Source organism: Triticum urartu, chromosome 5 (genome assembly GCF_003073215.2).
Source record: "Triticum urartu cultivar G1812 chromosome 5, Tu2.1, whole genome shotgun sequence".
Lineage (NCBI taxonomy): Eukaryota > Viridiplantae > Streptophyta > Magnoliopsida > Poales > Poaceae > Triticum > Triticum urartu.
The window spans coordinates 35496650-35524165 of NC_053026.1; positions in this window are offsets into that span (position 1 = coordinate 35496650).

A 27516-nucleotide genomic window follows, 5' to 3' on the forward strand; every position below is an offset into this window, starting at 1 on the left:
CCGCATCCGAGATCTCTTCGAGGGAGATTTTAATTTGGTTGTGGTAATACAAGTCATGCTGGTTCGTCAAGTCTAGCCTTGCAAACGCCGGCCCCTTCGCTTGTGGGATTTCAAACCAGAGGGACCACATGCCATTCAAAGTTTCCTCGGCCTGACGCACGAGGAGATGTACAAGTCATTCTTGGACCTCAAGTAGAATGTCCGGATATTACAGAGGACGTGGGCCTGAGCAGTAACCGCGCCGCCGAACAAGTAAGAGATCCTCTAGCCGAATACACTGTCTTTTATTCGAAGTTATCTTTGAGAGTTTGCTTTTTGACCAGGACTGGCTCACAAAGGCGAAGATGATTCGGTGTTTAGCCCCCCTCCCTGAGGGTTTGGAAAATCCGGTATTGGAAAAAATGCGCGAGGTCGCACCTTGCCCGGAGCCCTTGAAGGAAGATACCGGGGGGGATAACATGGGCAGACGCGGGCCCCCATCGCTGCCCGTTCCAACCGAGGGAACGAGCGTCTCCACGAAGGAGGACGACCGGGGGAGGAAAAGGACTGCTTCCGAGGATCCGGAAGCCGAAGCCTCCAAACGGGAGAAGAAGTCTCCCACGGAGGGTCCTGCCTTGGGGGGGTGCTTTTGCTGCACAAAGTCCGCGGGGGGATCAGCCCTCCAACGAGTCGTAAGTGATCCAAAATACTTTAATAGTAAAGGTATGCTATCTTTTTCCTCTGAGAAAATAACCACCGCATATATCTTTCAGTTCGGGCCTTAGCCCCTCTCAAATGAGCTCGTCTTCGGGGGATCTTCTTCCAGAGATGATGGAGAGCGAAACGCCTCCCTCGGACTCCTCCGCTCCAGAAGCGGGCGACCCCTAAGTGTCGTCACGGTGAGGCCAGAAGATAATCCCATAGACCCCCGAAGTCCCCAGTGTCCAGCTCCCGAAGAGAACAGACAAAAGAGTCCGGCACCGTCTAGTGTGCGGTCGGACGTTTTGAGGGAGTTGGTGGGGTGAGCGGCCATCTCAGAAGAACACCGTATGCTGATGGATACGCTGATGGAGAGAATCTCGTCCGCCGAAAGCGGATTACATGAAGCCTTTATGAGTCTACTGACAGGCTTTGAGGTATGTGAGATAATATGTGATAGTATTGCACATGTTAGGTGTGCCCTATGTAGATAGTAGCCCCTGAGACTCTGGTTGTCATCAAGAACGGCAGCGAATAGAGGATCATATTCCCAGGCAATAACCAGACTACCCCTATGTGCAGGTGGTGGAAGCTCCAGTGGCTAGCCGGACTTGTGAGTTTGCCAAATTAAAACGGCAACTGGATGCGGCAGATGCCGACATCGAGCTTGTTAACAAGAGGCTTGACGAGGCACAGGGTAAGTGTTATAATCTGGTGAATGCCACATAGTAAGAGCAGCATGATGCCAGTATCTTTAATGTGTTGTGACTGCAGATGGAGCTGCCACCGTGGAAACCTTGCGGGCAGAACTTGCCCGAGCCAAGGAACAAGCGGGGATTAGTAATGCGGCTGCTTTGAAGGCGGCTGAAGAGTTGAAAGCCGAGAAGGCCGCACATTGCGAGAGCCAAGATAAGATGGCCAAGATGGCCGTAGAATTAAAAGACACTACCGACCGTTGCCAGGTCCTTGGAAAATAAAACCGAGCGAAGGCAACGGACCTTGAGAAGGCCGCGGCGGCGGACAAAGACACCCGTTCTGCTATGAGAGCGAAGAAGGAGGAGCTGCAGGAAGCCGGGGATATTGCGGCTGGGAAACCCTTCATGTTACGGAGGAAGTTCGGAGATCCACAGTATGCCCCTCCGGATCGGCTGTGGAGTTCGGCGGGTGCGTATATGGATTTGGCGGCGAGCGCTGTTGATGCGGCCAAGTACTTCCAAGGTCAGACAGAGTGTGAAGTGGACAAGCTGTTCTGGACGCAATTCCACGTTCCAGAGCGTCCGCTTTCATTGACTGACCAGCTAGCCGAATGGGCCGAACTAAATAGGTTGTCCGGACTCGCCATGTGGTATGTTGTGGATCAGCTATGGCCCGAAAAGCCAAAGCCGAACAGCTATTTCAGCTTAGTGCAGCAGTTCCTTGGTGCGGTGCCGCGCATTAATGCGATGAAGAGGTCGGCGTGCATAGAAGGCTCGCGGATGGCCCTTGCCCGTGTTAAAGCATACTGGGCGGAGATGGACGCTACCACTATTGCGGCGCAGGGTTCGGCCATAGGCCGAGTGGCTGCCGAGCACTATTTCGAGGAGGTTCTCGAGGGTGCTCGTTTGATAGAGGCCTAGTGCTCGAAGAATATTATGTTTGAGTGATATGTATTCTCATTGTAAACACAGTGCTTTTATGAATTTTTTATAAGGCTATGTTTATACTTTTGCCTGAAAGTAGTATGATGCCTCCTGGGCGGCCGTTTATGTATACATGTGTATAACCTGAAAGATTGCAGCCGTCGGCTTCAACCCCCACGCATATAATGCGGAGGTGCTCACAAAAAATGCGTGTTCACACTTAACCCAACGTCTTGGTCCTATTAAGGAGGTGATAGCGTAGCGAGCGAGGCAACCGGACTATAATGCTTTAACACTTTCACTTAGCCATAGGAGTTTGACAGTGGGACTACTAGATAGCCCCTGGCGGCTCCGCACTCTCCCGATCGCGGGGTGCGTACATGCCTGGCCGAAAAACGGCCCTTCGTTAAGGCGGAGGAATTCTAACATTCCGATAGGTCATCGAGTGGTTGACCAGTCTCAAACTATATCATGACAGTCAGTTTTCGGCTTTCTCTACTGAGGTGCTCATCCGGATGAACCAGGGCACAATTGCAGTAGTTCTACTGGTGCTACCTTAGCCGGTAAAGCGGAACGTAAGGCACCAAAACACAGGAGCCGAGCAAACCCAACATTTGACCAAAGACAATGATTTGGAGCTGATGCATATAAGGCCAAACTCGCGACGCCGAGCACTCCCTAAGGTATTCGGTCTTTGTGGTATAAACTGGGCCTAAATAGTGCCCTTCGTAAGGAGCCCCTTGTGTCCAGGTACGTGCATTATTCTGATGTGGCCACATGCCAAGACGTCAGCATCCTTCTCAACTGTGCTGAGAATTCGGTGGATATGTATCAACAAGAGACAGTCAAAAAGGTTTACGCAGGGTCTTAATCTAAAAAGAATCCTTGGAGCGGGTCCCTGCTGCACGTCTGCACCTGTGTCTCCGTTGTGCCGTATCCTGGACGGGTGTAGCACGATGATCATCTATAAAAGAGAGGAACTTAGGTGAAAAAGTTGTCGTGTGAAAAGATAGTTTTTAAAGAAACCATATATAATTCAAGATGAGTAAAAATTGCCACTTGTCTGCGTGCGTTGAGCCCCTTGTATTTGTAATAGGGGTGTGACCATTGATCCGGTATATATTACATATAGCGGCGCCAGACTCGACTAACCAGGTCCGAGGTCTTGACGACCTATTAAATGCTTTAGTTGGTGAGGCCGTTTTTAGTGTGCGGCTGCCAAGGCAGCCGCACTCTCTTCGGCGCGCAAAGATCGCTTAATACTTCCGTTTACTGTAATGATGCCATGTGGGCCGGGCATCTTGAGTGTGAGGGAAGCATAGTGCGGTATTGCATTAAAGTGAGCGAAAGCTTCGCGTCCGAGTAGTGCTTGATAGCCACTTTGGAACGGAGCGATGTGGAAGGTTAAATGTTCACTACGGAAGTTATCGGGGGAGCTAAATATAACTTTTAGTAGCAGGGAACCCGTGCAATGAGCCCATGGGCCTGGCGTTACTCCTTTAAAGGTAGTATTGCTATGGCAAATTTTTGTTGGGTCTATCCCCATTTCGCGGATTGTATCATAATATATCAGGTTTAGACTGCTGCCGCCGTCCATCAGGACTCGTGTGCAGTGATATTCGTCAATTATTGGGTCTAATACCAGGGCAGCCCATCCTGCACGCTGGATACTTGCTGAGTAATCACAATGGTCGAAAGTGATCGGTTGAGACGACCAGTGGCAGGACTCCGCGGTGATAGGCCCTTGGGCATATTTTTCTGGGAGTGTCGTTTTGTTTTTTCCCTTGATCACGTGTAACACGTTTACTGTTTTGACTTCTAGTGGAAATTTCTTTTGTTCCCCAGTGTCTTGCTTGAGAGGCTCATCCTCGTCTTTGCTTGGTGCATCCTCCCCCTTGTGTACGACGTTGAGCTTATCGGACTGCTTGAAGACCCAACATTCTCTGTGGGTATGATTAGCAGGTTTACCAGGGGTGCTATGGATCTGACGTATTTGGTCCAGAATTTTGTTTAGGCTGGACAGTTCGTCTCTGGCGCCTTTAGAGGGCGGCTTTTGCTGACCTGGCCGAGAGCTTTTGAATCCCGCGTTTACTGCCGTGCTCTTCGTGTTGTCTTCTTTATTCTGGTGTTTGTTATTGTTGTTGCGTCGTGATTTTCCGTTTCCATCTCTAACTTTAGATGTACTGGGGTCGCTGGTGCTGCATCTGGCTAGCCAGCTATCCTCACCCGCGCAAAAGCGGGTCATGAGGCTTGTTAATGCTGCCATTGTTCTCGGCTTTTCTTGGCCGAGGTGTCTGGCGAGCCATTCGTCATGGACGCTATGCTTATAAGCTGCCAAGGCTTCGGCGTCCGGACAGTCGACAATTTGGTTCTTTTTAGTAAGAAACATGTTCCAAAGTTTTCAGGCTGACTCTCCGGCTGTTGAGTTATATGACTCAAATCGTCCGCGTCCGGAGGTTGGACATAAGTCCCTTGACAATTTGCCCGAAATGCGTCTTCGAGCTCTTCCCAGCTTCCAATGGAGTTTTCGGGGAGGCTTTTGAGCCAGTGATGAGCTGGCCCTTTGAGCTTGAGGGGTAAGTACTTGATGGCGTGGAGATCATCTCCTCAAGCCATATGGATATGGAGGATATAGTCCTCAATCCAGACCCCAGGGTCTGTTGTTCCGTCGTATGCCTCTATGTTTACGGGTTTGAATCCCTCTAGAAATTCATGGTCCAGCACCTCATCGGTGAAACATAGGGGTGTGCGGCACCCCTGTATCTGGGTGTACCGCGTTGTTCGGATGTTTGTTGTGTTACATTGTATGCTGGGGCGCGCTTGCGTGGTCCATAGATGGATCTGGTTGCGACGTCCTTTTGGTGCGAGCCCTTGCGTGGATCGCGTACTGTCTTGTGAGTGGCATTGTTTGCCGCTCTATGTTGGCCGTGAGGTCGTCTATCCAGCCGGGTGGCTGTTTTGATTTGTGGTTGTGGGGGGTCTGAGGCTTCCTCATCGAATTTAGGTAGCAACTTCCGCTTTGGGTAGCTCTTGGTGGGGCGATTGTCGCCGTACTTCGCTGCTGTGCTGAGTACTTTACTCCATCTAATTTGGAGTGTGTCCTGCGCAGCCTTGATCCTTTGCTTCTGCTTTTTCAGACTCCTTGTGGTGGCAACAAGCCTTTGACGGGCATTCTGCCGCTCCGGGTGCCTGTTCGGCGTTATGTCGTCCAGACTATTATCTTTGACAGAATTGGTTTTTTCAGTTTGATTCCCCGGATTGCCGTGGTCCGGCAGTGGTTCACCCTGCTCCAACGCTGGGTCTGTATGATCGTTATTTCTGCTGAGGTGGGATTTCGGGCGGCGCTTGCGCCGCCGCTTTGACTGCTTCTCGAGGGAACAAGCCTTTGGTGCGTCCTTCCGTTCCTCGTCGTCGTCTTCTTTTGGTGTGTCCACCATGTATACGTCATATGATGAAGTGGACGTCCAGCGCCCTGTGGGCGGTGGTTCCTCTTCACCTCCCGCATCGTCGTCCATACCGTCGATGTCTTCGAAGTCGAAGTCGAGCATGTCGGTTGAGTCATCGGCAGTGGCTATCAAGTGGGTGGTGGGTGGGCGTCGAATTTCTTCGTCGTCCGCATCCCAATCCTGTTGGCCATAATCCGGCGAGGGCTCTCCTGACAAAGAGAGAGACCTTAGTGAATTCAGAATGTCGCCGAAGGGCGAGTGCTGAAAGATATCCGCGGCGGTGAATTCCATGATCGGCGCCCAATCGGGTTCGATTGGCAGGGGCGCGGGCGGTTCGGAGTCAGAAAAAGAGTCCAGCACCTTGGAGTCACGGGCTGCACAGAGGATTATGCAGGTGTTCGGCTCGATCACCGTTGAGACTGCAGCCCCTGAGGCGGTGTCTAACCACCCGTCCTCGGTTGGCGCAGTTGGATCTGAACTAAGGGTCGGAGCTGATGCGGGCGCGACTTCTGGGGTACTGTTCGGCGGCAGAGCTAGGTCATACCCATCGCGACAGTGCGGCGTGCCCGACTATGGCTCGAATCCATCGAAGATCAAGTCTCTGCGGATGTCAGCCGTGTAGTTCAAACTTCCAAATCTGACATGATGGCCAGGGGCGTAGCTTTCAATCTGCTCCAGATGGCCAAGCGAATTAGCCCGCAGTGCAAAGCCGCCGAATTCGAAGATCTGTCCGGGGAGAAAAGTCTCACCCCAGACCGCATCGCTATTGATGATAGTAGGAGCCATCAAGCCTAACGGCGACGTCATAGAGGAAATCTCAATGAAAGCACCAATGGCAGTGTCAAAACCGGCGGACCTCGGGTAGGGGGTCCCGAACTATGCGTCTAGGCCGGATGGTAACAGGAGGCAGGGGACACGATGTTTTTTGCCCAGGTTCGGGCCCTCTTGATGGAGGTAAAACCCTATGTACTGCTTGATTAATAGTGATGATATGGGTGTTACAAGAGTAGATCTACCACGAGATCAGAGAGGCTAAACCCTAGAAGCTAGCCTATGGTATGATTGTATGTTATGATTGTCTTTTCTATGGACTAAAACCCTTCGGTTTATATAGACACCGGAGAGGGTTAGGGTTACACAAGGTCGGTTACAAAGGAGGAGATATCCATATCCGTATTGCCTAGCTTGCCTTCCACGCCAAGTAGAGTCCCATACGGACACGAGACGAAGTCTTCAATCTTGTATCTTCATAGTCTAACAGTCCGGCCAATGGAGATAGTCCAGCTGTCCGGAGACCCCCTAATCCAGGACTCCCTCACCTACCTTGGGAGGCGCCACGACTCCCAAACTCCACTGACTCCATCGGCGCTCCCGCCCTCGTCGAACACTCGGTGTACTTTATCAGCTCGGTGTTGTGGGATGCAAGGCCGTGATACCCCATGCCACAGAAGCTTTTGCTCACACTCCTAGTGGCCTCACGCAAGCTGCGTCATTACTTTCAAGGCCACCCAATTAAGGTCGTCTAAGCCTACCCACTAGAGAGGGTGCTCCGGAGCCCCAACGCTGCGGGAAGAGTCGCCGCGTGGAATATCAAATTGCAAGCGTTTCAGCTGGAGTTCAGCACAACCAGGGTCATCAAGGGAGCTTCCCTTGCCAACTTCGTGGCAGAATGGACCGACGCTCTGGAGCCTGAAGCAGGCGAGAGCCGATCCCTCTTGCCAGGAAGCGAAGCGCCAGATGGCTGGGTCATGTACTTCGATGGCGCTTTCGCACGCCAAGGTGCGGGGGGCGGCGCCATGCTCATCTCCCCCACTCAAGATAAGCTATACTACGCAGTGCAGCTCTGCTTCTAGCGGGGCGAGAAGGTCTCAAACAACATCGCGGAATACAAGGGGTTGATCGCTGACCTCAAGGCCGCCACAGCCTTAGGGGTGAAGCATCTCACCATCAAGGGCGACTCGCAGCTCCTCGTCAACTTCTCCAACAAGGTGTATGAGCCGAGGGATGAGCGCATGGGAGCATACCTCGTGAAGCTACGCAGGATGGAGAAGCAATTCTTGGGCGCAGAGCTACCACACGTGCCTTGCGGCACGAACACGGAAGCCGATGACATCGCCGGAAGGGCATCCAAGTGCCCGCTCCAGGAGCCCGGCGTCTTCGAGGAGCGACTTTTCAAGCCTTCAGCAGCACCCCCATCTGTGGGGCTGGCATCACCTCGGGAGGAGCTCTCCCAACCACTAGCCTCGGGAGCCCCATCCTATGGTCCAACCACGGGAGCAGGCCTGCTCCTATCGCTCGAACCTCGGGAGGGGTGCTGGACTGAGGAGTTCAAGATGTACCTGATGCGAGGGACGCTGCCATAGAAAGAGGAGGATGCGGAGCGCGTGGCCCGATAGGCTACGGCGTATTGCATACAGGATGGTGAGCTATACAGAAGGTGACCTAATGATGTTTCCTTGTGATGCATCTCCAGGGAGCAGGGGAACGTATTCCTAGCTGACATAAACTGCGGGGACTGCGGGCATCACTCGTCGTCACGGACCCTGGTCGGCAAGGCGTTCCTCAGCGGGTTCTACTAGCCCATGGCACTCAACGACGCAGCCGAGCTGGTGAAGTCCTGTGAGGCCTAGCAATTCCATGCCAAGCAAATCCACCAGCCGGCCCAGGGCCTCCAGACTATCCGACTTTCGTGGCCATTCACGGTCTGGGGTCTGGATATCCTGTGTCCGTTTCCGCCAGCGCCTGGGGGCTATCGCTACCTCTATGTCGCCATCGACAAGTTCACCAAATGGGCAGAGGTGGAAGTCGTCCCCACCATCCCAGTCGGGTCGGCAGTTAAGTTCATCAAGGGCCTCATGAGCCGGCTCGGGGTTCCTAACCGCATCATCACCGACAACGGCTCGTAGTTCCCTAGCAATCTCTTCAAGACCTATTGTGCTAACCTTGGAACGCAGATTTGCTATGCTTCGGTGGCGCACCCCAGGAGCAATGGCCAAGTTGAGCATGCCAACACCGAGGCCTTGAGGGGCCTCAAGACCAGGACCTTCAAGAAGAAGCTCGAAGCCTGCGGCAGGGGCTGGCATGATGAGCTCCAGTCCGTGTTGTGGTCCATCCGCACCACCGCCACCAAGCCAACAGGCGAGACCCCGTTCTTCCTCGTCTACGAAGCAGAAGCAGTTCTCCCTCACGAGGTCAGGCATGGCTTCATGCGGGTCATGGCATTTGATGAGACGCAGCAGGACGCCATGTGGGGGATGGACCTTGTGCTGGGGGAGGAACACCACCTTGAAGCCTCGCTCCGAGCGGCAAGAAACCAGTAGGCGCTACGATGGTACCACTGTCATAGCGTCCGCTCCAGGACGCTCGAGGTGGGCGATCTCATCCTGAGGCGGGTGCTCTCCAGGGAAGGGCTGCACAAGCTCTTGCCCATGTGGGAGGGCCCGTTTAGGATCACCCGCATCTCCAGGCCTGGCGCCGCGTGCCTGGAGACGCAGGACGAGATCCCCATCCAGAACGCCTGGAACATCCAGCACCTCCGAAAGTTCTTCCGATGAAGCAAGGCCCAGTGCCTGTGAAGGTCTTCGCTCGTGACACTCTCACGTAATAATGAGTGGGGCTATACACACTCCGGAGTCTCCGGAGTGCCGCCCTCGGGCCTCAGGGGCTCTGAGGGAGTCCTGGATTAAGGGGTCCTCGAGCGTCCGGCCTGTGTGACGTGGGCCGGACTAGTGGGCCATGAAGATACAAGATAGAAGAATTTCTCCCATGTCCGGATAGGACTCTCCTTTGCATGGAAGGCAAGCTAGGCGGCCGGATGTACTATTTCCTTTCTATGTAACCGACTTTGTACAACCCTAGTCCCCTCTGGTGTCTATATAAACCAGAGGGTTTAGTCCGTAGAGGCAATCATAATCATATAGGCTAGACTTCTAGGGTTCTAGCCATTATGATCTCGTGGTAGATCAACTCTTGTAACCCTCATACTCATCAATATTAATCAAGCAGGACGTAGGGTATTACCTCCATCGAGAGGGCCCGAACCTGGGTAAAACCTCGTGTCCCTTGTCCCCTGTTACCCTCAACCTCAGATGCACAGTTCGGGACCCCCTACCCGAGATTCGCCGGTTTTGACACTGATCATTGGTGCTTTCATTGAGTGTTCCTCTGTGACGTCGAAGACAGGGTTGATGGCTCGCTGTCGGGTTTCGGGTTCCGGCAGACCCTTGAGGTTCGAACACTGGGGTGCGCGTGGAGATCTCCCCCCTACGGGTCTATGTCTGATCCTCTCGTGCGAACTAAGATGAAAATGATGAACAACACAAGGGACATGATATTTATACTGGTTCGGGCCACCGTTGATGTGTAATACCCTACTCCAGTGTGTGGTGTGGTGGATTGCCTCTGGGGCTGATGATGGACAGTACAAGGGAAGAACAACCTCGCGAGAGGTGTTCTTCAGCTGGTGCGATGAACTGCTAGGGTGAGTTCAGTCGCCTTTCTCTCTCTCTCTCTCTCTCTCTCTCTCTGCTATGGTTCTACTAGATTTCCAGCCGTCGTGGTCGTCCCTTCTTGATATCTCGAGGTTTTTCTCGATGTCTCTACTCTGTGGTGGCTAGCTCTATTTATAGAGGCCCTGGGCCTCTCCCCGAATAATGGAGCGGGAAGGGCGCCAACAATTGGCCATTTCGAAGGGGAACATCTAGTACAAGTTATCCTGACCAAAGGTGGTCTTCGGCTGCCAAAAGCACTGGCGATGACGCCGTCTTGGGCTCCACGGTGACCTCCGTCCTGCCGTCCGGCTGGTCTTTGTCTCGTAGCACTGGAATGGTAACCTTTGCCTGATGCCTTGGCCTGTGCTTGCCCCCTTTGCACCAAAGGGGAAACAAGGACACTACGCAGGCCGGCGCCCGCCTGGTCTCGATCATCATGGCTTGTGTCACGGGTTCCTCGCGAGGTACCCTTGCATTGATCTCTCTGCCTCCTCGCGAGCCTGCCTGATGAGGCTGCCTCTGAGGAAGCTTCCTGTCGTCCGCCCCGCGAGGCTTGGCCCCTCGCGAGGGTCTTGAGCTTGAGCTGGTGAAGATGGGCCATGTTGGGCCCCCACTTGAGCCACCCCGCAGGCCGCAGGCAGGAAAGTCTGGGGACCCCCATTCCCAGAATGCCGACAGTAGCCCCCGGGCCCAAGGCGCGCGCGGGCTTGGCTTAGTAGAGAAGCGAAGTGGAAAGCGCGAAGCGCCGCGGGCCCTAACATCCTGCGGCCTTGGGCGCCGCGCGGCGGTTGATTGGACGTGGGCGTCTGCACTTCCCATGACGCCTCGGCAACTGCATGACTTGACAGGTCCCTACATGCAAAGATATGGGTCACGATTACCTGAGGTCATGATGTCCGGCGGTTAGCCTTCCCCGGCTATAAGTATGGGGCCGCGTGAGCTTCGCCGGTTCACCCCTTTCCGTCACTCCTCCTCTTCTTCTCCCTCATTCTTGCTTCCTCTTGCACCAATGGCACCGATCCGCCGGTTTTCAGCTGAGGAGAAGGGAAAGGCCCCTAGAGAGGGTCCTGACCCCCTCCCGCCGAAGAAGAGGCCAATCCTTTGTCACCGGGACGAAGGCGCCTGGCAGGTGGTGTCGAGGCCATGGTATGAGCGGCCGCCGCATGGGTTTCCACTACCCACGCCCGCGTCGTAGGCCCCAGTGGGAGGGCGCCGAGCAACACCAACTGCGTCGCCGCTGTCGCCGGCGAGTCACAGTGGTGCGCGTCGTCCCCCCTGGAGTCCACGCGGAGCGCTCCTCTCGCGAGCTTGTGCTTCACGCCGCCATGCCTCCAACTTCGTGGATCCGCCTTCCTCCCTCCTTCACCTTTGAGATGCCGCTGAGCGGGGCCATGGAGCTCTGGCTGCAGCACGCCGACTGTGGCACCCCTGCAACCGGAGCGGAGGTCGCGGTCGTCGCTCCGGGCAAGGTCTTCATGACCCGGGGCTGGGGTGAGATTGCCCGGGTCTGTCGCACGGACGGCGCCTTGGTGATCCATCTTGAATACGACAGTGCCTCCTTGATGTTCTTCAAGGTCTTTCATGCAGAAGGACGCCGGCTGGAATGCTGCCCTAAGGGAAGCGGCAGTGGTGACGAACTGGCGAGGACCAGCCCCGCCCGTTGGTCCTCCTGCAGCTCCTCAGGTAGTAGCGGAGGGACTGCGGGCTTCAGCGGCTCCCCCGAACTCCTTGCAACCCCGGAGACGAGCGACGACAGCTACGAGCCTCCGAGCTCGCGCCGCGCTTGGAGTGAGGCAGCTGCCTCGGGCCACTGACGCCACTAATCTGGATGTGGTTGGCGCCGGCACTGGGCAGCCCACTGTTGATGATGGCGTCGCCTGGGGAGGTGCTAGCAAGTAGCGTTCTTTATGGTTAGCACCTTTCGTTCCCTGCAAGGAATTAAAGCAACACCCCACGGGGGTATGTAAGGCGTCTGCCGTGCTTTTGTAATTACTATATCCTTAATATGAATTAGCGTGAGGTGTCCGTTCTGTTCCGGCTAAGCCCCCCCTTTCTATCCTCACGAGGACTTGGCGCTCTATGCTGACAGGTCCCAGTCCCCAGGCAAGCTTCAGCCGTCGCTAGTATGCCAGGTCGCGATGCCGTGGTCAAGGCCAGGAGGTGAGCGGCCCGAGGTCCGGTAAGAGCCCCCGAGTCGCGATGCTCGGGAGGTCCCATTTAGCGCTCAAGCAATCCTTGCTGGGCGAGAAAGGAAGGTAGCGTCGCCGTGACAGAGTTGCACTGGGCGGGGATTTAGCACTGCGTTGGTCTAGCTTTTGCGACGGCGCGACTTATCTTGTGTGTCTGACGTAGTTCCTCGGAGAGGCGCCTGGCCCGAGAGGCGACGGTCGAGGTGCTGCTAGGCTAGGCCCTCGCGAGCTTCTTCCCACTCCCTTGCACTCTCCTTAACACTCTACATCCTCAGGTCCCGGCCCTCGAGCGAGCTCAGCCGCCGCTGGTATGACAGGTCGCGATGCCGTGGGTCAAGGCCAGGGGGGAGGGCTGGAGAGCTAGTAGGAGCCCATGAGTCGTGATTCTTAGGTACCCCCCTTTTAACGTGCAAGCGGTCCGTGCCGAAGAGAGGGAGAGAGAGCTCACGATGCCCCCAACGTTGCTCCTGGAGTAGATCCTGCACACCAATCATGAGGAGAAACAAGGCATGTCATTACGGTCGCCGGCCAACCTATGGTCACTCCGAGAGAGCGGTTAGGGCACTGAGGGCCTGGTGAGGTGGCGCCGTGCGGGGCTGCCGCGGCCAGAGCTCGACCACTCAGGTTTATCAATGCTGCAGGGACGGACCCGTGCGCACGCGCCATGCCAGAGTGAGCGGCTCTTCAAATAGGCGTTGATCGAGCAGGTGATTAGGTCAGGTATGTTAAGCACATAGGAGGAAATCCAATTTCAAGCAAGCACAGGTAAAAGCAGCCGCCGCTGGGTCGGGCCCGAGCGGCGTGGGGATGATGCAGCCCGAGGGGTGCCCCCAACAGGGTAAGTAAAGAGCATAACCAAAGTGGATACATGCCGCGGGGACGGACCCACGCGGCCTGGGAATGGTGCAGCCCTGTGGACGCTCCTAGATGAAAGTAGAACTCTGAAAGATGTCACCTGGTGCTGTTGAAGATGAAGTGATGCTGAGGAAGTGAGTGATGCGCAGTGAAGACGTCGGCCCTCATGAGCCCCCAGGCCCAGGGGCCTCGGGAGGCTCTGGTGGCACGTGCAAGTCTTCGGGGATCATCGCCACCTCCGCGAGGACCGCGCGATGCCTGGCCTCCTGTGCCTCCAGAATGCTCCTCAACAGGCGCTGATGTGCGGCGACCGCGCTCGGCAGGCCGAAGGGCATGCGAACGTAGCTGTGGGGTGGTCCCACACAGCGCCCTATGGCCGAAGGCCATAGGCGCTCCTGGGACGTAGCTCGGTTGAGCCCTGGTACATCGATGCAGACGCGCAGTCCTCCATTCTCGCCTGGATGCGGGGGCCACGGCAGGTAAGCGGCAGCTTCCGCGCATGACTCTGGACTCTTGTAGCTCTTGGGTATTCCTTGCGATGAACTCCTGAGGGTTTTGTTCCTTTGACTTGTACCTTTCTGAGGGAAGCGTGCCTGAAAGAACCCCTCCAAGTGGTGCCCGAGCGCCTCCCTTGCGACCTTGGCAAGGTCGGTGGCTCTCCAGGAGAGAGCCCCCGAGCCCTGCCTGAGGAGGGCGCCGGGCGCGCCTTCCTATGCGCGAGAGGGCGGCGCTCCCAGATCGGGCACAAATCCTGACACAATACCTCCTGAGGTGCCTGCTTCCTTGTGGCTCTGGCCAGGTGAGGTCTTCTTCTTCTTGAGGGTCACCTCGGGAGGCCCCCCGCTCCTGCGATCAGGGTCTTCGATTGCTGCGGCTTGGAACACACACTCGAGCGAGCACACTGCGTCCCTTTCTTCACAGGGTACGGTGATGGCTCCACCGCTTCCTGGCATCTTGAGGACATTGAAACCATGGTGAGTCACTGCCATAAACTTGGCTAGGGCTGGGTACCCGAGGATGGCGTTGTACGGCAGGAGGATGTGAGCAACGTCGAAGTCGATGAGCTCGGTGCGGTAGTTGTTGCGTTGCCTGAAGGTGACCGGAAAGCGAACCTGCCCAATTGGAACAGTGGAACCATCGGTGACTCCTGAGAAAGGCTTGGTTGGCTGAAGCTGGTCGTATGGCACTTGGAGATTGTCGAACGTCTCGACGGACAAGACATTGAGTCCTGCCCCGCCATCGATGAGGGTCCTGGTGACCTGCACGTTGCTGATGATTAGGGAGCAAAGCATCGGGAGGACTCCTGCCATTGCCACATACTTGAGCTGGTCTACGGAACTGAATGTGATCGCGCATGAAGACCACCTGAGAGGGCGCGTGGCCTCAAGCTTGGGAAGGACTACATTCACCTCGAGAGCAAACTGCTTGAAGATGCGCTGTGAGGCTGGGGCCTGGGTGCCGCCCAAGATGCAAGCAATTGCACGTGGCTCTTGGAAGCCCCCAGCCCCATCGTCTTGGTGTTGGTCTTCGTTCCTCCTTGGTGGAGGCGGCAGAGGAGGGAGGCATGTGTTGCCGTGGGGACGGTCCTCATGAGGCTGGTCCCTCCAGCCTCCCTCGCGAGGCTGGTCCTGCCAGTGGTCCTCGCGAGGGCGGTCACACCATCCCTGGCGAGGGCCACGGTCTTCCCATCGTCCACCGCCTCTTCCTCCTCCTCGGTCATAGCCCCTGTCGTTGCGCTCTGGGCGCCGGCCGATTCGCCCATCTCGCGCGGCTCTGAGCTCTTGACATTCGTTGGTGTTGTGGGTGTGGAGGTCGTGGTACACGCAGTACCGTCCGCCCTTGGATGACTCGGGCTGATCCCTGCCTCGTTTGGTGTCCGGTTCCGCTGCTAGCACGGCAGCCCCCTTGCGCTTCACGTCCTTGGCCTTGAGCTTCTTTTCTTCTAGGTCGGCTGCCGGGAGCTCGAGGAGGGAGAGACGCCCTTCCTCAGCCCTGGCGCACTTGGTCGCCAAGTTGAACAGCTTCAGGGATGTGCATAGGTCTTCATGGATTGCTAGCTCTTCCTTCATCTTGACGTCGCGCACGCCGTCGGAGAAGGCTGAGATGATGGCTTCTTCAGTCACCTTGGGGATCTTGAGGCGAGCGTAGTTGAAGTGCTGGATGTACTTCTGCAGGGTTTCTCCTGTCTGTTGCTTGATGCGGCGCAGGTCGCTCATGGCCGGGGGCCGCTCACGAGTGCCCTGGAAGTTGGCGATGAAGCAGGTGTGCATCTCGCTCCAGGAAGAGATCGTGCCAGGAGCCAGGTTCAGGAGCCAGGTGCGGGCGCCGTCCTTGAGCACCATGGGGAACCAATTCGCCATGACCTTCTCGTCTCCGTTGGCGGCTACGATGCCTAGCTCGTAGAGTTGCAGGAACTCCATGGGGTCCGCTGTGCCATCGTAGCGGGGAGGGAGGTCAGGCTTGAACTTGCCTAGCCATGTGACGCCGCGCATCTCGGGCGTGAAGGTGAGGCAGCCCGCCGTGGCCACCGGCGCCCTTTGTTGGTGCTGGACTCATTCTTGCGGGTCACCACACGCCGCCCCTGGGAGCAGCGCGGGGTTTTGTCGTGGAGGCGCTGGGGCGCGATCTTGGCGCGCCGGCGCTGGGAGCGCGCGAGCACCTTCCTGGGGACGTGGGATCTCTTGGCAGCTCCCTTATTGCTGCGCAGGCACCGGACGTGGAGGGTCTCGCCCTGGGGCTGCACGCCTTGGAGCCAAGGCACCTTCTTGGGGAGGAGGCGGCGGAGGCGCCTCCTGATCCTCGCCCCTGCACGGGACGGAGGGCAAGGCAGCGAGAGGGACCGTAAGGGGGAGCCCCCTGCGGCACTGACGAGCTCGATGATACGGGCGAGCCAGTCCTCGTAGAGGTCGTCGACGGGGCGATAGTGCAGGAGCTCCCGCGCCAAGAGCGGTGAGGCGTGCGCATCCATGGGTGCGCGACGGGCGTGGGATGACGAGCCAGCTGGAGTCAGCGACGTGGTGGTGGTGCGGCCATCCCACCGCACCGAGGGGTGCTGGGACAAGGCCTGCTGCTCGTTCCCCGCCGGGCTGGTGGCGGCGTTGGCGGCGGGCGACGGGGAACGACGAGGGGGCCCGCCGACAGGCGCCATCTAGGCGACGCGAGCGGCGTGAGCAGCCCGGCGCTCGGCGCGAGCCCGACGAGCGTCAGCCATGGACACGAGGAAGATCACACGTGAACAGTGGAAGAAAGATTCCGACGCACCCCTACCTGGTGCGCCAAATGTCGGGTTTCGGGTTCCGGCAGACCCTTGAGGTTTGAACACTGGGGTGCGCACGGAGATCTCCCCCTACCGGCCTACGTTCGATCCTCTCGTGCGAACTAAGATGAAAATGATGGAAAACACAAGGGACACGATGTTTATACTGGTTCGGGCCACCGTTGTGGTGTAATACCCTACTCCAGTGTGTGGTGTGGTGGATTGCCTCTGGGGCTGATGATGGACAGTACAAGGGAAGAACAGCCTCGCGAGAGGTGTTCTTGAGCTGGTGCGATGAACTGCTAGGGTGAGTTCAGTCGCCTTTCTCTCTCTCTTTGCTATGGTTCTACCAGATTCCAGCCGTCGTGGTCGTCTCTTCTCGATGTCTCGAGGTTTTTCTCGATGTCTCTACTCTGTGGTGGCTAGCTCTATTTATAGAGGCCATGGGCCTCTCCCCGAATAATGGAGCGGGAAGGGCGCCAACAATTGGCCATTTCGAAGGGGAACATCTAGTACAAGTTATCCTGACCAAAGGTGGTCTTCGGCTACCAAAAGCACTGGCGATGGCACCGTCTTGGGCTCCACGGTGACCTTTGTCCTGCCGTCCGGCTGGTCTTGGTCTCGTTGCACCGGAATGGTAACCTTTGCCTGATGCCTTGGCCTGTGCTTGCCCCCTTTGCACCAAAGGGGAAACAAGGACATTGCAGAGGGCGGTGCCCGCCTGGCGCCCGCCTGGTCTCGATCATCATGGCTTGCGTCACGGGTTCCTCGCGAGGTACCCTTGCATTGATATCTCTGCCTCCTCGCGAGCCTGCCTGATGAGGCTGCCTCTGAGGAAGCTTCCTGTTGTCTGCCCCGCGAGGCTTGGCCCCTTGCGAGGGTCTTGAGCTTGAGCTGATGAAGATGGGCCGTGTTGGGCCCCCACTTGAGCCACGCCGCAGGCCGCAGGTAGGCAAGTCTGGGGACCCCCGTTCCCAGAACGCCGACACTCGCCTTGTTATCAAGGACAGTATCACCTCTGGAGGAGCCCTGGCCTCGGGCCCAATCCTCCGGCTGGGCGGCTTTACCATGACCGCCCATCCGGCCGTTAAGCCGACGATGACATCTCGAGTCATCGGAAATCGCCTTCGTGTTGACCCTAAATACTCCAAACAAATGGATCCGACTGAGTTACCATCTTTAAACAAGCTCCTCGATCGCATCGCCACCTTGGGGATCGCTACGTACTACGGTCGGATTGGGCTTAAACCCGATCAGAGAGAAATCAAATCTCCGTCGATCACCCATCAGATAGCGGTAGTAGAGGAGCAAATCAATCTATATTGAGGACAAACTATGTTCGGATTTCCGAGCTCGAAGAGCCGGACATCCGTTCACAGAACAACACGCCCCGTCCTCCGAACCTAGAATCGGACGGCTGACCTAAAAATCAGTTGATATCCCGGAGCCCGAACTGTTAAGCTCGGAAATCCCTCAGACTCCGGATCCCAAATTGGGTCAGGGTTCGGATCTAAAGCCACCCACCCACCCAGATATGCACGACCTCACGTACATACAGTAGCAGTCTCAGGAAACAGTCCATCACTTTTGGGCTAGATTCCTCCTTGTCAAAGACAAGATTAAAGATTGCCGTGACGAAGACGTGATCTCAGTATTCTGCAATAATTGCACAAATGAAGGAATCCTTAACGCAATCAACCGCCGTCACGTATCACACTTCGCTAACTTGGCAAACATAGTACAGAAGTACCACGCAATGGAAAGTGCCTGGAAAGCTCAGGCAGCTCATTGGCAACCACCGGTTTCCACTCAACACTACAAAAAAAGACACATCCGTGACATTTTGGGCCGAACGAAAAAAGTTTCTGTCATACTTATGACACTTCTATGATGATAATTGTGACAAAACCCGGTATCATCATAGATGTGGTGGGCTCCTACTTCTATGACAAAGAATCATGACATAAAATGGACTTTTCTTCCTGGGCGGGCCGGAGACGCAGCTACATGACATTCTTTGGGAAACCGTGGTAGAAGCGAGGGCGAGCAAAATATCGGGGTGTTCCCAGTTACGGTGGGTGGTCGGGGCCGAGCGATGCGCGTTTCTCTTGTACACACATGCGCGTGGGTGCGAGGCGTTGGGCTCTAACTGAACCCGAGCGAGGCGTTCACCTACTGAACCTGAGCGATTGCACTGCATGCTATGCTTTGCTGAACCCGAGCGATTGATCGATGGCTGTTAACTGAACCCGATCGAGCGATTTCTTCGCTACTGCTGCTAACTGAAGCCGATCATTGCTGCCTCTGGATGAACAGTGAGCATTGCTGGGGGGTTTGGATGAACAGTTCCCAGTGGGAGTGGATGAACAGGACCCCGTGGTGTTGCCTCTGGATGAACAGGACCCTGATTGATCGAGCCGGTTGGGGCTGGATGAACAGGACCCCGTGGAGGGCTGGATGAACAGGACCACCCCGTGGAGGGCTGGATGAACAGTAGATGGTGGAGGGCTGGATGAACACTATCCCGTGGAGGGGTGATTGAACAGGAGCCCATGGAGAGGGCCGGTTGAACAGTAGCCGGTGGAGTAGCGCGCGGTGAAGGCTGGATGAACAGGAGCCTGTGGATGAACAATCACAGGTGGAGGCTGGAGGAGGTCGACGGTGGATGAACAGTAGCCCGTCGAGGCTGGAGGGGGTCGACGGTGGAGATGAACAGTGTCCCGTGGAGTCCCGTTTTGTGGTACGCCACACCCCTCCCGATGAACAGGACCCCCGTTTCGACCGTAGCGCTCCAACACAAGTCTGTTTCATCCGTTTTGCGGTACGCGACACCCCTCCCGATGAACAGGACCCCGTTTCGACCGTAGGAGGTCCGTTTCCTCCGTTTCGCGGTACGCCAGACCCCTCCTGATGAACAGGATCCCATTTCGACCATGGACGGTCGAACACAAGGTCGTTTCCTCCCTTCTGCGGTATGCCAGGCCTCGTTTCCATCGGCTGTTCCATCCAAGCCCTCCCGATGAACATGACGACGCATTCGGTTCCGACGCAGCCGGTTGTCTCGCCATGAACACAACGACGACGTAGTTTCTCCGTTCCGACCCAGCCATGTACACGAGCCCTGGCCATACGTATGCGCGAGTAGGCGTTCGAGACCCCGCCCGTATGTATGTACGTGGCCGTATTTTCTTTCGTGCACACCGGCCGCTGTATGTACGTGTACATGCTACATGCGCACCTCTACTACGACACGTGCGCACTCTACATCGACCAGTATGTACGTACACGTTCGCGACCAGAATGACAATGCTACGTACGCCTCGACCAGGTGGGTCCCGACTGTCAGGCACTTCCTTGCGTGCGAAGATATAGCTGGTGGGTCCCAGCAGTCAGGGGGGCAAATCGTTTTTTTTGCTCGGACGCACTTCCTTGCGTGCGAAGATGTAGCTGGTGGGTCCCAGCAGTCAGGGGGGAAACGTTTTTTTCATGAAATGTGGTGGCCCGTCCGGTGGTCCCCGCTGTCAGGTGCAGGAATAATTATTTTACGTGTAATAAGGAGGCACTTCCTTGCGGCTGTCGTGGACCCAGCTGTCAGCCTCTCCACGTACAGTACTCTTCCGATGGAAGTCGGTCGTTGACCACATTGAACACGCCGCGCCGAGAGCACCAAGGCAGTGGAGGACGGCGAGGCCTAGGAAGGGATGACGCGAAGCCAGGGAAGACGCGGAAGTGGATGCCCACGCGGAAAGGAGTACGAGGGTTCACTGGTTCGGCTGCGGTGTGAGGCTGCCGTCGCCGCAGAATAACAGGGGGTGTGGGTGATGATGACCCACAAGTATAGGGGATCTATCGTAGTCCTTTCGATAAGTAAGAGAGTCGAACCCAATGAGGAGCAGAAGGAAATGATAAGCGGTTTTCAGCAAGGTATTCTCTGCAAGCACTGAAATTATAGGTAACAGATAGCTTTGTGATAAGATAATTTGTAACGAGCAACAAGTAACAACAGTAAATAAACTGCAGCAAGGTGGCCCAATCCTTTTTGTAGCAAAGGACAAGCATGGACAAATTCTTATATAGAGAAAAGCGCTCCTGAGCACACATGGGAATTATGGTCAAGCAAGGTTTCATCACGATCATATGATTCTCGTTTGGTACTTTGATAATCTGATATGTGGGTGGACCGGTGCTTGGGTGATGTCCTTACTTGGACAAGCATCCCACTTATGATTAACCTCTATAGCAAGCATCCGCAACTACAACAAAAGTATTAAGGTAAACCTAACCATAGCATGAAACATGTGGATCCAAATCAGCCCCTTATGAAGCAACGCATAAACTAGGGTTTAAGCTTCTGTCACTCTAGCAACCCATCATCTACTTATTACTTCCCAATGCCTTCCTCTAGGCCCAAATGATGGTGAAGTGTCATGTAGTCGACATTCACATAACACCACTAGAGGAGAGACAACATACATCTCATCAAAATATCGAACAAATACCAAATTCACATGACTACTAATAGCAAGACTTCTCCCATGTCCTTAGGAACAAACGTAACTACTCACAAAGCATATTCATGTTCATAATCAGAGGGGTATTAATATGCATATAGGATCTGAACATATGATCTTCCACCAAATAAACCAACTAGCATCAACTACAAGGAGTAATTAACACTACTAGCAACCCACAGGTACCAATCCCAGACTTGGAGACAAGAACTGGATACAGGAGATGAACTAGGGTTTGAGAGGAGATGGTGCTGGTGAAGATGTTGAAGGATATTGACCCCCTCCCAATGAGAGGATCGTTGGTGATGACGATGGCGATGATTTCCCCCTCCTGGAGGGAAGTTTCCCTGGCAGAACAGCTCTGCCACAGCCCTAGATTGGTTCCGCCTCGTGGCGGCGGAGTCTCGTCCCGAAAGGTTGCTTATGATTTTTCCTCAACGAAAGACTCCATATATTAGAAGATGGGTATCGGAGGGCCAACAAGGGGCCCACGAGGCAGGGGGCACGCCCAGGGGGTAGGGCACACCCCCACCCTCGTGGCCAGGGTGTGGCCCCCCTCCGGAACTTCTTGCACTCAGTATTTTTTATATATTCTGAAAATGACTTCTGTAAAATTTCAGGACTTTTGGAGCTGTGCAGAATAGGTCTCTAATATTTGCTCCTTTTCCAGCCCAGAATCCCAGCTGCTGGCATTCTCCCTCTTTATGTAAACCTTGTAAAATAAGAGAGAATAGGCATAAGTATTGTGACATAATGTGTAATAACAACCCATAATGCAATAAATATCGATATAAAAGCATGATGCAAAATGGACGTATCAACTCCCCCAAGCATAGACCTTGCTTGTCCTCAAGCGAAAGCCGAAATCGAAAAATATGTCCACATGTTTAGAGAGAGAGGTGTCGATAAAAATAAAATACGGACATGAGGGCATCATGATCATTCTTAAAACAGCAACTTATATAATTCTTGTCATATGATCTCTTATGCTAGAGTAACAATTCAATCACAATTTCAAGTATGAATCATAAACTTCTTTGAAAACTAACAAACTATAATCTCTGTCATTGGAGCATTTGCAATTTATAATAACATAGGAAAGAGTCCATATAAGAGCTTTTCAGCAAGTCCACATACTCAACTATCATATAGTCTTCCATAATTGCTAACACTCACGCAATACTTATGGGTATGGAGTTTTAATCGGACACAAAGAAAGATAGGGGCTTATAGTTTTGCCTCCCAACGTATTACCTCAAGGGTAATGTCAACAATAATAGTGCATGAAAACTCACATCCAATTAGCCATATATACCAGCATCTTTCCAACATGTTGTGCTTGCCAAAAGATAAAATGTAAAAAGGAAGGGTGAAGATCACCATGACTCTCATGCAAGGTAGGAGATAAAAGTAAAAGATAGGCCCTTCGCAGAGGGAAGCAGAGGTTGTCATGCGCTTTTATGGTTGGATGCACAAAATCTTAATGCGAAAGAATGTCACTTTATATTGCCACTTGTGATATGGACCTTTATTATCCAATCCGTAGCTTTTATTGCTTCCATATCACACGATCGTATAAAGCTTATTTTTCTTCCACACTAATAAGTCATACATATTTAGAGGGCAATTTTTATTGCTTGCACCGATGACAACTTACTTGAGGGATCTTACTCAATCCATAGGGAGGTATGGTGGACTCTCATGGCAAAACTGGTTTAAGGGTGTTTGGAAGCACAAGTAGTATCTCTACTTGGTGCAAAGAATTTGTCTAGCATGAGGGGGAAAGGCAAGCTCAATCATGTTGGATGATCCATGACAATATACTTTATCTCATATGTAAGAAAAAATAACCCATTACGTTGTCTTCCTTGTCCAACGTCAACTATTTAGCATGTAATATTTTAATGAGTGCTCACAGTCATAAAAGATGTCCAAGATAGTGTATTTATATGTGAAGACCTCTCTTTCTTTATTACTTCCTATTAATTGCAACGATGATCAAAACTATGTTTGTCAACTCTCAACAACTTTTATTCATAATACTCTTTATATGTGAGCTCATTACTCTCCATAAGATCCACATGATCTCTTTTATTCTTTTTATTCTTTTCTCTTTTCTTTTATTCACTCAAGATCATGGCAAAATAATCAAGCCCTTGACTCAACACTAGTCTTTATTATATATAGCTCACGGACTTGATTACATAGAAGGATCATAAAGCAAAACTCACAGCTATATCATACTAAAACTTTATGCTACTAGATCAAGATATTTCCAAAAGGATCAAACTAAGAAAAACGGTAAAGATAGAAGTGATGGTGATACGATACCGAGGCACTCCCCCAAGCTTGGCAGTTGACAAGGGGAGTGCCCATACCAAATACTCAGTTCTTCTTTGTTGGTGGAGAGGGTGGAGTTGTTGATGATGTTGGCTTCTTCCTTAATCTGTGCTTGAGGACAGAATTTTGGTCCCATAGGTCATCGATCTCCTGCTCCAGGCTCAGTGTCTTTTTGCATAGTTCCTGCTTGTTTTCTTGCAAGAGGAGAAAAGGGATAAACTCGATCTTAGGTTTCTTTACTCTATCCGGGAGGCTTGACTTTTGTACTCCACATGCATGTCCCCAGGTTGAGTTAATGGGACTTCATCTTCTTCTGAGCTCGTCTCCACCCTTCCCTTGGGTTCATAGTCCTCTTCTTCTTCCATAGTCCAACCACAATGCTCCACATCCCCATAGACCTTAGGATTTGCAAGGTAATCAGCTACATAGCTTTCTCCTTCCGAATCCTGGGACGCCATGTTGCTCTAATCTGCAGCAAGACAGCTCGAAACAAAGACAGGAGATATTTGTGTGATACGGTGGTCAAAACCTTCGGGAGATTATATAATGAACTTTTATCGACCAAAATACGTATCATGCAAGAAAACAGAGTCCGGAGGCGCACAGGTGCCCACGTGGCAGGGGGGCGCGCCCAGGGGGGTAGGGCGCGCCCTCCACCCTCGTGGAGCCCTCGTCTCGTTCCCGGACTGCTTCTTATTTTTCTATTTTTCTAAATATTCCAAAACGGAGAAAAAATGCCATTAGAACTGTTTTGGAGTCGGTTTACTTACCGTACCACATACCTATTCCTTTTCGGAGTCTGAAACGTTCCGGAAAGTGTCCCTTATGTATTCCTCCAGGGTTACGGTTTCAATAACATTGGTTTCAACATTTATAGGATTACCTGAGATATAATGTTTGATTCTTTGACCGTTCACCACCTTCGGGTTTGTGCCTTCGAAGTTGTTGATTTTTATGGCACCGGAACGATAGACCTCCTCGATAACGTAAGGACCTGCCAATTAGAGAGAAATTTTCCTGCAAAAAATCTTAAACGAGAGTTGTATAGCAATACATAATCACCTACATTAAACTCACGCTTTTGTATCATTTTGTCATGCCATCTTTTAACCTTTTCTTTAAACAATCTGGCATTCTCATAGGCTTGGGTTCTCCATTCATCAAGTGAGCTAATGTCAAATAACCTCTTCTCACCGGCAAGTTTGAAATCATAATTGAGCTCTTTAATAGCCCAATATGCCTTATGTTCTAGTTCAAGAAGTAAGTGACATGCTTTTCCATAAACCATTTTATACGGAGACATACCCATAGGATTTTTATATGCAGTTCTATAGGCCCATAATGCATCATCAAGTTTCTTGGACCAATTCTTTCTAGATCTATTAATTGTCTTTTGCAAAATTAATTTAAGCTCTCTGTTGCTCAATTCTACTTGACCACTAGACTGTGGGTGATAAGGAGATGCAATTCTATGATTAACATCATACTTAGCAAGCATTTTACGGAAAGCACCATGAATAAAATGTGAACCACCATCAGTCATTAGATATCTAGGGACTCCAAAGCTTGGAAAAATAACTTCTTTAAGCATTTTAATAGAGGTGTTATGATCATCACTACTAGTTGGAATAGCTTCTACCCACTTAGTAACGTAATCAACAGCAACTAAAATATGTGTATATCCATTAGAGGCAGGAAAAGGTCCCATATAATCAAAGCCCCAAACATCAAATGGTTCAATAACAAGTGAATAATTCATATTCATTTCTTGATGTCTACTAATATTACCAATTCTTTGACATTCATAACAAGATAATACAAACTTACGGGCATCCTTGAAGAGAGTAGGCCAATAAAAACCGGATTGCAATACCTTATGTGTAGTTCTATCTCTAGTGTGGTGTCCTCCATAACCTTCGGAGTGACACTTGCATAGGACATGTTCCTGTTCATGCTTAGGTACACAATGTCTAATAACACCATCTACTCCTTCTTTATAAAGATGTGGATCATCCCATAAGTAATATCTTAAATCATAGAAAAACTTTTTCTTTTGCTGGTATGTGAAACTAGGTGCTATAAATTTAGCAACAATGTAATTAGCATAATCAGCATACCATGGAGCAGTATGAGAAGCATTTATGACATTTAATTGTTCATCAGGAAAGCTATCATCAATAGGTAGTGGGTCATCAAGAACATTTTCTAAGCTAGACAAGTTGTCTGCAACGGGGTTCACAGCTCCCTTTCTATCAATAATATGCAAATCAAATTCTTGTAGCAAGAGAACCCATCTAATAAGTCTAGGTTTAGCATCTTTATTTTCCATAAGATATTTAATAGCAGCATGATCCGTGTGAATAGTTACTTTAGAATCAACAATATAAGGTCTGAACTTATCACAAGCAAATACAACAGCTAAAAATTATTTTTTAGTAGTAGCATAATTTCTCTGGGCATTGTCTAGAGTTTTACTAGCATATTGAATAACATTTAATTTCTTATCAACTCTTTGCCCTAGAACATCACCTAAAGCATAATCACTAGCATCACACATAATTTCAAAAGGTAAATTCCAATCAGGTGGCTAAACAATAGGTGCAGAGATTAATGCTTTCTTTAAGTATTTCAAATGCTTCTACACAATCATCATGAAAGATGTCGGTGTCAAAACCGGCGGATCTCGGGTAGGGGGTCCCGAACTGTGCGTCTAGGCCGGATGGTAACAGGAGGCAAGGGACACGAAGTTTTACCCAGGTTCGGGCCCTCTCGATGGAGGTAAAAACCTACGTCCTGCTTGATTAATATTGATGATAGGGGTAGTACAAGAGTAGATCTACCACGAGATCAGAGAGGCTAAACACTTGAAGCTAGCCTATGGTATGATTGTTGATGTGTATGTCGTCCTACGGACTAAAACCTTCCGGTTTATATAGACACCGGAGAGGGTTAGGGTTACATAGAGTCGGTTACAATGGTAGGAGATCTGAACATCCGTATCGCCAAGCTTGCCTTCCACGCCAAGGAAAGTCCCTTCCGGACACGGGACGGAGTCTTCAATCTTGTATCTTCGTAGTCCAGGAGTCCGGCTTGAAGGTATAGTTCGGCTATCCGTACACCCCCTAATCCAGGACTCCCTCAGTAGCCCCCGAACCAGGCTTCAATGATGATAAGTCCGGCACGCAAATTGTCTTCGGCATTGCAAGGCGGGTTCTCCTCCAAATTCCGTGTACCTGTTTGAATAAAGTCCGGTTTCTTGTAGATGTTGCGCTCCTTAGCTTCTACGCCCAATAATGGCCGTTTCCCACGTGTCAAACGAATATGAAAAGTCTGAGTGTTTTTTCGTTCACACCCCTAGCCACGTAAATGAGCTGCCCTATTTAAGGGGACGAGGATTTAGATCCAATCCACACCTTCTCCCCTCCACGAGTGTTCATCAGAGCGCATCCGACAAAGGTCCATTCTACCATGGCCAGCCACCGCAACTCCTCCGCTCGCCCTTCCAGCCCTAAGCCTGGATATTGGGAGAGATGTTCCACTCCGCATAGCGAGCTAGTGACGCTCCAGACCAAGGGATTTCTCCCCCCGGCCTATATGGTCCCGGTTAGAGCCGGTCTTGCCGTTTACAACGGCGGAGAGCAAGCAGAGAATGCCCCTAATCCATCCAAAGGAGAGCGGGTGTGCCTTGTCCCTTACTTAATAAGGGGGCTCAGATTTCCCATCCACCCATTTCTCCGGGGGCTGCTGGAGTTCTACGGCCTCCAGCTACATCATCTCACGCCTACCTCAGTATTGCATATCGCGGGCTTTGTAGCCCTTTGCGAGCTGTTCTTGGGTATTGAAGCTCATTTAAGACTATGGAAGGAGCTGTTTTGCCTCGTGCCTCGTTCCAAGAAAGGGTCACTATATCAAGTGGGCGGAGCCGAAATATGGCGCATCGCCGGGACCGGATATCTGTCCGGAACTCCAAAGAAGGCGTCCGAAGATTGGCCCTCGCAACGGTTCTATATAGAAGACATCCCGCTGCCGGATCCTGTCCGGATCGGTCTCCCATAATTCGATAGTGCTCCCTTAAAGAAGCGCCTAAGCTGGCGTCCACGGAGCCCTCAAAGGGAAAGTGACAGGAACATCG